The 10,386-nt window shown below is 39.3% G+C and overlaps 1 protein-coding gene and 1 non-coding gene across 18 annotated transcripts in view; both read left to right on the forward strand.

Annotated features, from left to right (window-relative positions):
• Positions 1-10,386, forward strand: part of LOC131693700 (glucose transporter type 1) — a 704,006-nt gene that overhangs the window by 692,304 nt on the left and 1,316 nt on the right. The gene's annotated exons all lie outside the window — the stretch shown is intronic.
• Positions 6,121-6,193, forward strand: Trnak-cuu (transfer RNA lysine (anticodon CUU)). Its single transcript has one exon. It is a non-coding gene; the product is annotated as a tRNA-Lys (tRNA).

Consider the following 10,386-nt stretch of genomic DNA (forward strand, 5'->3'; position numbering starts at 1 on the left):
AATTGATGTTTTATTTGGGTTAACTGGTAGTCCAAACTGAAGGCACCATTGCTCAATCAGACATAAGGCTTCTTGCATCAAATCAACAAGTGTGTTAATGCAAATTCCGGTAATAATCATCGGCGAAACCATATGGTGGAAACTCAAGATCATTAGGTTTCCTTAACAAACCATCGGTGACAAAGGATCCATAGAAGTGGTGACAGCACTCCACCTTGAGGACATCCGCAGACACTCAGTTTCCTTACCTCTACTTGACTTAACAATGAGCACAAATGTCGATTGCTAAGCATTGAGTGTATTCAGTGCGTGATATATGCGGGTACTCCATGACCTCATACTGCTTTCAAAATGGATTCGAAAGACACGTTGTCAAGAGCACCTTCAATATCAAGAAAAACTCGTAAACTTGATTGCTTCTGCAAAAAAGCTTGTTCAATGTTGTCGACAGTATTGTGTAATAGGGTCGTAGTAGACGTCCCCGCTGATTAGCATGTATAATTGCCCAAGCTAACATTCCGAATGTGGCCGATTTAACATTCCACTGATGTAAGAAGGAAAGAGGTCTGACTGATCGGTCTGAAGCTCTTTGCCAACCGTAGAGACACGATCACCTTTGGGAATATATTTTACAATTATTTCCCGCCATGCTAATGGAATATATCGTATTGTAAAACTACAAGTTAGAACATTTTCCAAAATATGCTTGAAGTGTTCATACCCTTTTAAAGGGACAATTGGAATGATTCCATCTTTTCCCGTAGACTCATACGGAGCAAAACTTTCAACCGCCCCACAGTGGTCCCAAAGAGCAAAAAAGAGGGTTTTTTAGATTGCGTCAAAACGGTTGACTTTAGCAATATGGTGTCTTTGAGAAAGTTTCTTGGAATAGAACTCCCCTTCTTTCTGTCTTATCAGATTAATGATTAATCCCCCTAATAGTGAGTTACGGAATTTATTTTCTCCAATAATTCAGATAGACAAATACTTTCTTCAGCAAAGTTGTAGAGAAACTCGTTGCAAACATTTTACCCGAAGACTTCAACTCTCTATCTTTTAAGGTTTTTGAGATATGGGACATTATTTGTAAAAGGCCCCTTAAAAACAGTTTTTTCATCATAAGTTTTCTTCTAGATTTTTTCCATTATATAAATGTTCTAGAACATTGTTTGGACTATTAAACTGCATTACTTTGCCGAAGACGGAAACTTGCTATCGCTAGTATGTGTGGAGATATTCACGTTTTTTGATTGAAAATAGCTCTTTTTCCAATGCCGATAACTTTTAAACAGGCAAAAACGGGCAAACCACTTTGTAAACAAATTAAAGTGCAAGAAAAGCACAACAAATGCTGGAAAAATCAGATCTCCCCAAGGCGGCCCTCTATGGAAATACTTGAGCTGAAGTTTGGCTCATTCCGTCATCAAATGCAATTGATTACTCGCCGTTTGGTTGCACTTGCGCCATTGTTATGAAGTAGGCGCAAGGGAATTGTGTTTCCGGTGTCAGGCGTATGCATTGAGTTTTTGAACAACTGTAACTTTTGACACAAGCAAACAGAAGTTCGGATAATACTTAAAAAGCACACTTTAAAATTCACAAAAAGTTCTTACGGAACTTTCAAGCTGCTCAAGCTTTAAGAGAACTGCTTAACCCGCTATTAGAACATAAAACGTATTGCAAAATTACTTAAAACGAGAAGCTTATGTAGTTCCTTTATATCAACTTTTGGTTGCTTGGGTATTTACTCAAGACGTGCTTACAAAAGTAAGAAAGGATAATTATTACGACTTTAACCCTTTATTTCCGAACTAACAGTAGGGGATGGGTGTAGCGTAGTTGGTAAATGGATTGCCTTGTACGCAGCGCACCTGGGTTCGAGTCCCGACCCCGCACATAGGGTTAGAAATTTTTCATAAGAGATTTTTCTAACCCGAAGAGGCGAATGACCTTAAGGTTAAAACCTCTATAATCGAAATAAAAAAACTAACAGTAATATATGGTGATGTATTTAATGCCGGAACAGCTCTAGTATGGACAAACTTAGGCTCTAGTATTTCCATAGAGGGCCGCCTTGGGGAGATCTGATTTTTCCAGCATTTGTTGTGCTTTTCTTACACTTTAATTTGTTTACAAAGTGGTTTGCCCGTTTTTGCCTGTTTAAAAGTTATCGGCATTGGAAAAAGAGCTATTTTCAATCAAAAACGTGAATATCTCCACACATACTAGCGATAGCAAGTTTCCGTCTTCGGCAAAGTAATGCAGTTTAATAGTCCAAACAATGTTCTAGAACATTTATATAATGGAAAAAATCTAGAAGAAAACTTATGATGAAAAAACTGTTTTTAAGGGGCCTTTTACAAATAATGTCCCATATCTCAAAAACCTTAAAAGATTGAGAGTTGAAGTCTTCGGGTAAAATGTTTGCAACGAGTTTCTCTACAACTTTGCTGAAGTAAGTATTTGTCTATCTGAATTATTGGAGAAAATAAATTCCGTAACTCACTATTAGGGGGATTAATCATTAATCTGATAAGACAGAAAGAAGGGGAGTTCTACTCCAAGAAACTTTCTTAAAGACACCATATTGCAAAAGTCAACCGTTTTGACGCAATCTAAAAAACCCCCTTTTTTGCTCTTTGGGACCACTGTGCGCCCATTTGATCGATTCAGTTGTCACAATTCTACGAACAAATGCCTAAGAATCAAAACTACCTGAAAAGCCTGGAAAGTGTGTGTCAAAAAACAGTTGAGTATTACATCTTCGTCAGACGCGTATTCACCATTAGCCTTTCTAATCGAGCTGACACGAAAGTGTTTCGATTTCAAAAGCAACTTATTTAATCTACTAGTCTCGTTGAGACTTGATACATTTGTGCAGCGGCTTTTCCAGCCACTTCGCTCAGAGGATCGAAGGGCATTTTTGTAAGCTGTGCAAGGCAACTTAAAGGCCTCCGACACGTCCCTGCGTCTCGGATTTCAAACTTTTCTACATAACTTTTTGAGACGAACAAGTTCGGTATTCCACCAAGGTGTTCCTCTAGAAGCACGCATAACTCGAAGCGGACAAGCCGCTTGGAATGCTGCTACTATGAGTGAGTTTGTTTTATACACGACCTCATCCAAGTCGCTTGGTGATTCAATAGTTGGAAGATATCCATGAAACCTAGTCGCCAAGCCCTCTTCGTAGAGGGCCCAGTTCGTAGATTTGGGACGACAATATAGGACGATATCTAACGAGGCATTTAAATTATCAAAAACAATGTACTAGGTCAGATAACGACGGTTCGAGCTCGTTTGACACGGGCCAACTCATGCGCAATACTGTCAGAGCAGAGAGTTACATCTAACACCACTTCTATGCCAGCTCGCGCAAATGTTGGGAGACTTCCTATATTAAGTATATGCAGATTTGTACTACTTAAGTATTCCATCAATTCCGTTCTTCTCAAATTGATATCTGAGCTGCCCCAAATTATATGGTGGACATTTGCATCACTGCCGATTATGAGTGGAAACCCATTTCTGCCACAGTATGACACAACTCTTTTGAAATCATCAGAAGTTCATTACGCGGCAAATATGCTGAGCAATAGACATATTTCCTTTTTGTATTATCAACAGTCAGATTGACTGTGACAGCACAAATATCGCGAGTCGTGAGGTTGGATATAATACATACGTGAATAGCACGATTCGAAAGTATACATGCACGAGGCATTTCACGTGGATTTGTCATGCCATTTATGTTGGAAACTGAAAAGATAGGGTTTAGCAGCTTTCCGACATAGAATTTTCCTTTATGAAAATACGGTTCTTGAACTAAAGCTATGAAAGCTTTTCCTTCCTGGACAAGGCAGGATAGATTCATAGTTGCTGTACGTTTATGCTGAAGATTAATTTGTGCTACTCTAACCATACTCGATCACAGCACTACACATATCATCATCAACATTTTTCGTATAGTAACTAGAAGTTACCAAACACGTTGCCTTATAATCGCCCATAGCGAACCACGAAATGGATATTGTGGACATGACCATCATTTGAATTCCACGATTTGCGAAGAAACAAACGTCCACTGTGGCAGAGATTTGCGCAACACAGCAAGGGTAACATCCACGGCGTTCCGTGCACGACTGGCATATTGTAGTCCTATCGGTCTACTGATTTCACGAATATAAAGTCCAAGATTTGCTGCTGGAAATAAAATGAAATAAGCGAACGAACGAGCGTTGGAATTTTCAAATTCGGCTTTTGCGGTGTATTTTTTCTGCAGAATTCCATCCATCAGAAATAAATATAACGGTTCATGAAGGATCAAATATTAAAATTAATCCTTTAAATTATTGTATGATAGATACAGGTTAAATTGCCTAAAAATTCGTCAACCGAACTGCACCTATAGTCTCCCCGAAAAATCTTCTGTCTCCCGCCTTCCAGCTGCGAAAATAGATCAAAATGGTGAATTAAGCGAAAGCAATTATGTGAAAAATATCCCCCAGAGGCAGACTCTGGCCCAATGCACAAACGATGTGTTGTGCAGCTGCGGTTATGTGTGATCTCGCTTTAGAGGCAGGGAACGATCACTGTCGCCAATGCGATAATCAAGCGTTCTTTCTGGGACGTCATCATATCCCAGGGATAGAATAAAGGTGTGTGCATTGGGCCGGAGTCTCAAGGGTTGCAGGTTCGAATCCTGCCTCTGGGGGATACTTTTCATATAATTTCTTACGCTTAACTCACCATTTCCATCTGTTTTCCTCATTGGATACCACTAAAATGTCTTAAATAAGATATTGGCACTTACGTCGAAACCCAAAAAATGTATTATTTGTTCACAAAGTCTCCTGAGAAAATACCACCTGACTTCGAATAATATCACAGACTAACCTGCAGTGTACTTACATTTAAAATTTCACAGAATTTTAGTGCTCTGTTGGTGCTTCATATTGACGGCTTTGCCCGAAAGACTGTGAAATGTAGGTTTATCGCGTCGCTTTCAAAACGTTTCTGAAAATTAGATTCCGCATTTTTTTTATCTAAAAGTCACGCGTACTTCGAAATTGAGAAAAAATTAGTTGAATTGGTTGGTTGGATTTTCCGACTGATAAGTTTCCATTCTGTTCAATTTTTCATCAGTGTATTTTGCCTCCTGTGCACATTGTTTGGAGAAAAGGGACATCATTCCCAACGGTTTTTAAGAGAAGGATCTCATTCAAATGACCAAAAATTAAGCATTCTTTGTGGGTCAATGAAAATACATGGAAGGAAACAGTTTTAGCATTCAGAAAGCTTGTATTTTCGTCTTCATTTACAAATTTTATCAAAACGAAAACTACAATGAAAAACTTTTTCTTCCAAGAGGTCAAAAGTTGAAATATTTAAATTGAACCGTTTTCAAATGAGATCATGTTTTAGGATGAACGCGATTCAAGTTTTAAGAACACTTTCGATGAATTATTCGTGGTAGAATGTTAATATTTTGTAACTATTACATGGAAATATGGGTTTTGGACATCACTGATTACGAATCTGAAGCCAGTTTTTCGAAATTCGAAATGGCCTATCGAATATGGCGGACCCTACTAAAAATAAGTAGTATTTGAGCGAAAATTGAGAAAAAAGGTTTTGTGATTTATAAACACGAAATCAAGAAAATAAAAGTTATGATTTAAATATGACGGACTAAAATGTGAATTTAACAATTTTGACCATTTTCTGTGGACTCCAGTCCACAGAAAATGGTGGTTCATTTTCTGTGGTTGTCAGATAACTCACGATTAGTCTGCGAGGCCTCTACAGATAAAAACCGTGAAATACGAGACCTACACACACGGACAGTGCAACGAGAAGCATTATGAGAACATGCATAATGCCATGAAAAAAATTCTACCTGAGGCGCGCTTCGAACAATGGCCTGTAGAAACTTTTTTGATGCGCGATCAAAAAACCCGTTTAAAGCAATAATAGACAGTTATATGAAAAACTATCAAAAAATCAATTTTTTGAATATTTCGAATGAGATTCTCCCTTTAAACAAAATGCCTTGTCATGTCAGCAAAGCTTCTTATGTGAATATTGTAAGTAGCGGTTTACCCACTACTCGGGATCTTGTTTTCCCAGCTAGCTCAGTCGGTAGAGCATGAGACTCTTAATCTCAGGGTCGTGGGTTCGAGCCCCACGTTGGGCGCCAAATGTAAGCAGCGGTTTACCTTCTATTCGGGTTCTTGTTTACCCGGCGGATCCTTCTTTTCAGGACGGCCTAGGTGCTTCTATCAGAATTTCGGATTTTCGTAACACAAACAAAAAGGTAAACAAACCAATCTAACTTTCTATTTACCGACTTTTATTCTCCTCTCAGTCCGCGGCTGCTGATGCTGTCGCTCTTCTGTCGCCGGCGGAAGGGCGGATGGTCTCTGCTGCATCCGACAGGCCGAGAACACATCGACCGCGTTCTTCCGATTTTAGATGGCTGCTCCGGCAGCGGTACTTGACAAAGGGGAGGTGAGCTTTGCTCTTTTGTAGGAACCTCCCTAGCGACGGAGCCAATAATGGCCGGGGCCACTCACTCCCCGTGAATGGCCCAGGCAGGCACCACAGTGACCTGCCTCAGGGGGAACCTTTGTCCGCCCTGCTTCGTTCTCCTTGTCGATTAACTGTGGAGGAGAGCTAGGCTCGTTCGGATGAGAACTAGTGTTACCTGGGTCCTTTTTATTCAGCCGGGGAAGCGAGTAACTCCTACACCAGGACTTTTCCGAAAACCCGGACCACACACCGATACCTTTTGACGGACTTATCTTGCCGTCGCCCGCGCGCGCTGCACTTCTATCACCGACAAATTGACTGGCAAGAGATTATTAGAGAGTTGGCGCAAAAATTGGTAACTCGTACTGTCGAACGGTCATTTGCATTTGACAGTACGAGATACAAAAGTTTGCGTCAACTCTTTAGTAATCGACAAAACTGTCATGTGTTGTTTAGAGTTCCTATAGTAAAAGTCTGGTCAAGAGAAATGTTGCTCAAAAAAGTTGAACCAAACCTGAAATTAATATACGATGCTCCGCTCATTTGAATTCGAAAAACTTCTGCTAGTTTGCATATGTCCAACTCATCTTGTCCAGACTTTTACTAGAGGACATTAGTGTTCTTTTGCGAGAGACACGTTAAGTAATCATGTGTAACTCATTATGAAGATAGAGCTACTGCTCCGACCTTATTTAGTTTAAATTATTTGCCAAAATTTTTTCCCGAAATCGTACTTGTTGTCATATCGGTTTGTCGGTGCTTATATTACGATGGCGGGAAACTGTCCCGATAAAGAAAAATTCGACACTTTCTAAAAAACTTCCGAGAGCCGCCTTCCAACTCGTCCAAAACAAACCATCAACCGCCTCGCCGGTTTGCTGTCATCGACGATCCGCAGCATTATCAGCACAAATTTTTCAGCAAAAGGAGTACGATGGCCCCGTGCGCAGAAAATTCACAAGGTGGGTTAACGTTTATTTTAAAAGAAACGTATAGAAACCCTCAAACTTTGAAGATTTTTTCAGAGGCCTGGACCTAGTCTTGTGAACCAAATGACTCTGCTCAACAAATTTGGTAAATGTTTATTATCGAGAAGGAGTCATTAAAAGACACCGCTGCATAGTGGTTGGAAACCCCAAAAACGTGAACTTAATTCACTAGAGGCCAAACCATCAAATATATTCACATGGTATCTTTGGACGAATTGTTCATAAGAATATTCCCCACAACCTTTTTAAAAATTAAAATTAGGCATGGCTTACTACGATCAAATTAAAAAAATTAACTTTTTATGCTGACGAGGTAGAAAGTTGGTGTCTTCGACAAAGTTTTAGAAATCCTCGTAATAAAGAATTTTGTTGAACTAATTGAACTTGTAGGATTCAATGTTATCGATTTGTAAATCGTTTTCTATGGCAACACCCCAAAATTTAGTTTTTTTTAAATAACTATTTCCACTGTGACTTTTCATGCAAACCGTGCTCCAGATAAATGTGGAAGCATTAACACCACATAATATTGTTGAAGACTGTAAGTAAAAATACCCAAATAAAAAAACATTACAAAATGAGCTTAAAACCTTCTTACCTTTATTATGCGTAGTCCGGACATTGACAATAGTGCCTGACGTCCATTTTGGTTTGCACCTTGCTCTCTTATACGCAGTTGAACTTGGTGTAAAAAAAAATTAAAATTCTTCAATAACTCTAAAACGAATGAGTATTTTTACAAGAGGTATGCGCCGCGCCACCGATTTCAGGTACAATTTTTATATGCAATGTTCAACAATATTTTTACACGCAGTCTTCAACAATAATTTAATATTTACATGTAGTCTTCATCAATATAATGTGATTTTAATACCTCAACATCTGTCTGGAACATTGTTTGCACGAAAAGTCACAGCGAAAAAGTTATATTAAAAAGCTAAATTTAAGGGGTTTGCCTTTGAAAACGCTTTTTAAATCGATAACATTAAGTCCTACAAGCTCAAGTTGTTCAACAAAATTCTTCATTATGAGCATTCCTAAAACATTGTCGAAGACATGGTGTCTTGGTGTCTTTCTACTTCGTCAGTATAAAAACTTAATTTATCTAGTTCAATCATAGTAAGCCACGCCTCAGTTTAATTTTTATCAGATTGTGAGGAATATTCTTACGAACAATTCCTCCAAAGATACCCTATGAATATATTCAATGGTTTGGCCTCTAGTGACGTTTTTGGCATTTCCGACCACTGTGCGTTGCCTGCTGGCTCATGGTGGATTCGGATTGGTTTGTAGTAGTTGTCTTGTATCTCGTAATCCTCATCCATTCTGGGCAACCGTTAAGTACTGCTTTAGTAAGGATTATATTCTTGCTTATTTTGTGTTGTGTTAATCGTCATGTTTTTATCCATAGCTACTTTTCCTTACTTGCTGTTCGCGATATATCTCACCTGCTCAGGTCTGCTGCAAATATCGTACCCTGTTGAGACATGAACCGATCCGGGGGTGCCGACCATAAGGATTTACATCTGTTTACAACCACCTTCACCGGGTTTCGTATCCTTCTTGATGCTAATCGTTCCTATTTATCTGCTAGCTGGTGTTGAGAACTTCTTGGCGGCAGTATTTCACCCTATACCGATGCCCATTTTCGCGATCCAGTTCGCTGCCACTCTAACGGAATAATCATCGGCGGTAAAATTCCTCTAGACAGCGATATCCGATTTTCTCCAACTTCGTGTTTTTCCTCCTTGACTGCCGTTGCTAGCCCGCTGACCGACATCTGCTGTCTACTCACTACTTTTGCTAATATCGAAGCTTGTCGAAACGTTAACCGATCCTTCAGAGTAGCCGTCCAACTTGACATACATCCCTTTCCAGCCACCCTCGCAAAGTTTCGTCCTTGGTTTTTCATTAACCTGTTTCTGGAGTGATCGAACTCAAATGGCATTTTATGTTTCCAAACGGTTCAAACGGTTTGCAGTATATTTTTTTTCCTGGACAGGAAGATAATAAATTTTTAAAAGTAATTCAAAACGCTCCCCCCCCCCCTCGCGCGGGCCTGGTCTATCTAATCCCTATGTTACATATTTACAAACATAAAACAAAAATTATCTAATCTATCTGCACGAACAAAACCGTTCACAAACGCAAAAACGAACAAAAATTTACAACTAAATGATAACGGTACAGAACAGCGGTGAGCATAATTTTACTAACGACGCTAAATCCCTCTGGATAAACACTAGACACGTCTATCGTTTGTTTACCATTTATCTGTCAGTGTCATTCCAATCGAGCACGAGACCTGTCAATGGCCCTCGTTCCAGAAAGATTCGAAGCGATTTTCTTAGGATTGATGGCTTTTGACAGCTCTCGTGCTCGATTGGAATGACACTTACAGATAAATAATAAGAATAAGATAGAGATGGCGAGTCTTTATCCAGTGGGATTCAGCGCAGGCAACTGACGTCCCTATCTCTACATACAGAGTTTGACAATAGGCAGCATCGTTTTTCCACCGATCAATGGGGGTCAGTTTGACAACGTCAAAATCGCTTGAAATGTCATCAACAAACAGCAGTAGCAGTAAACAATAAAAACAATGCACACTTTCTCTATTTTGATGCAAACTAAAGTGCCCCTTGTTTGTATTTAGACAAGATTTCTTAATTTTGTGACAAACAAAGTTTTTTATGTTGACAACGCCAATATGACGTCATGTCACCCTCTTGATTCAGCGTCTTTAAATTTTACGTAAACAAATACACTCAACGGAGTGTATACACAAAAAAGAGTACATTCTACCCAGTGCTAAATTGTTACCCTGACGGGTTACAATATGGACATCCGCCCAGAACTTTTGAAGAGT

The sequence above is a fragment of the Topomyia yanbarensis genome, chromosome 3, assembly GCF_030247195.1.
Source record: "Topomyia yanbarensis strain Yona2022 chromosome 3, ASM3024719v1, whole genome shotgun sequence".
Taxonomy (NCBI): Eukaryota; Metazoa; Arthropoda; class Insecta; order Diptera; family Culicidae; genus Topomyia; species Topomyia yanbarensis.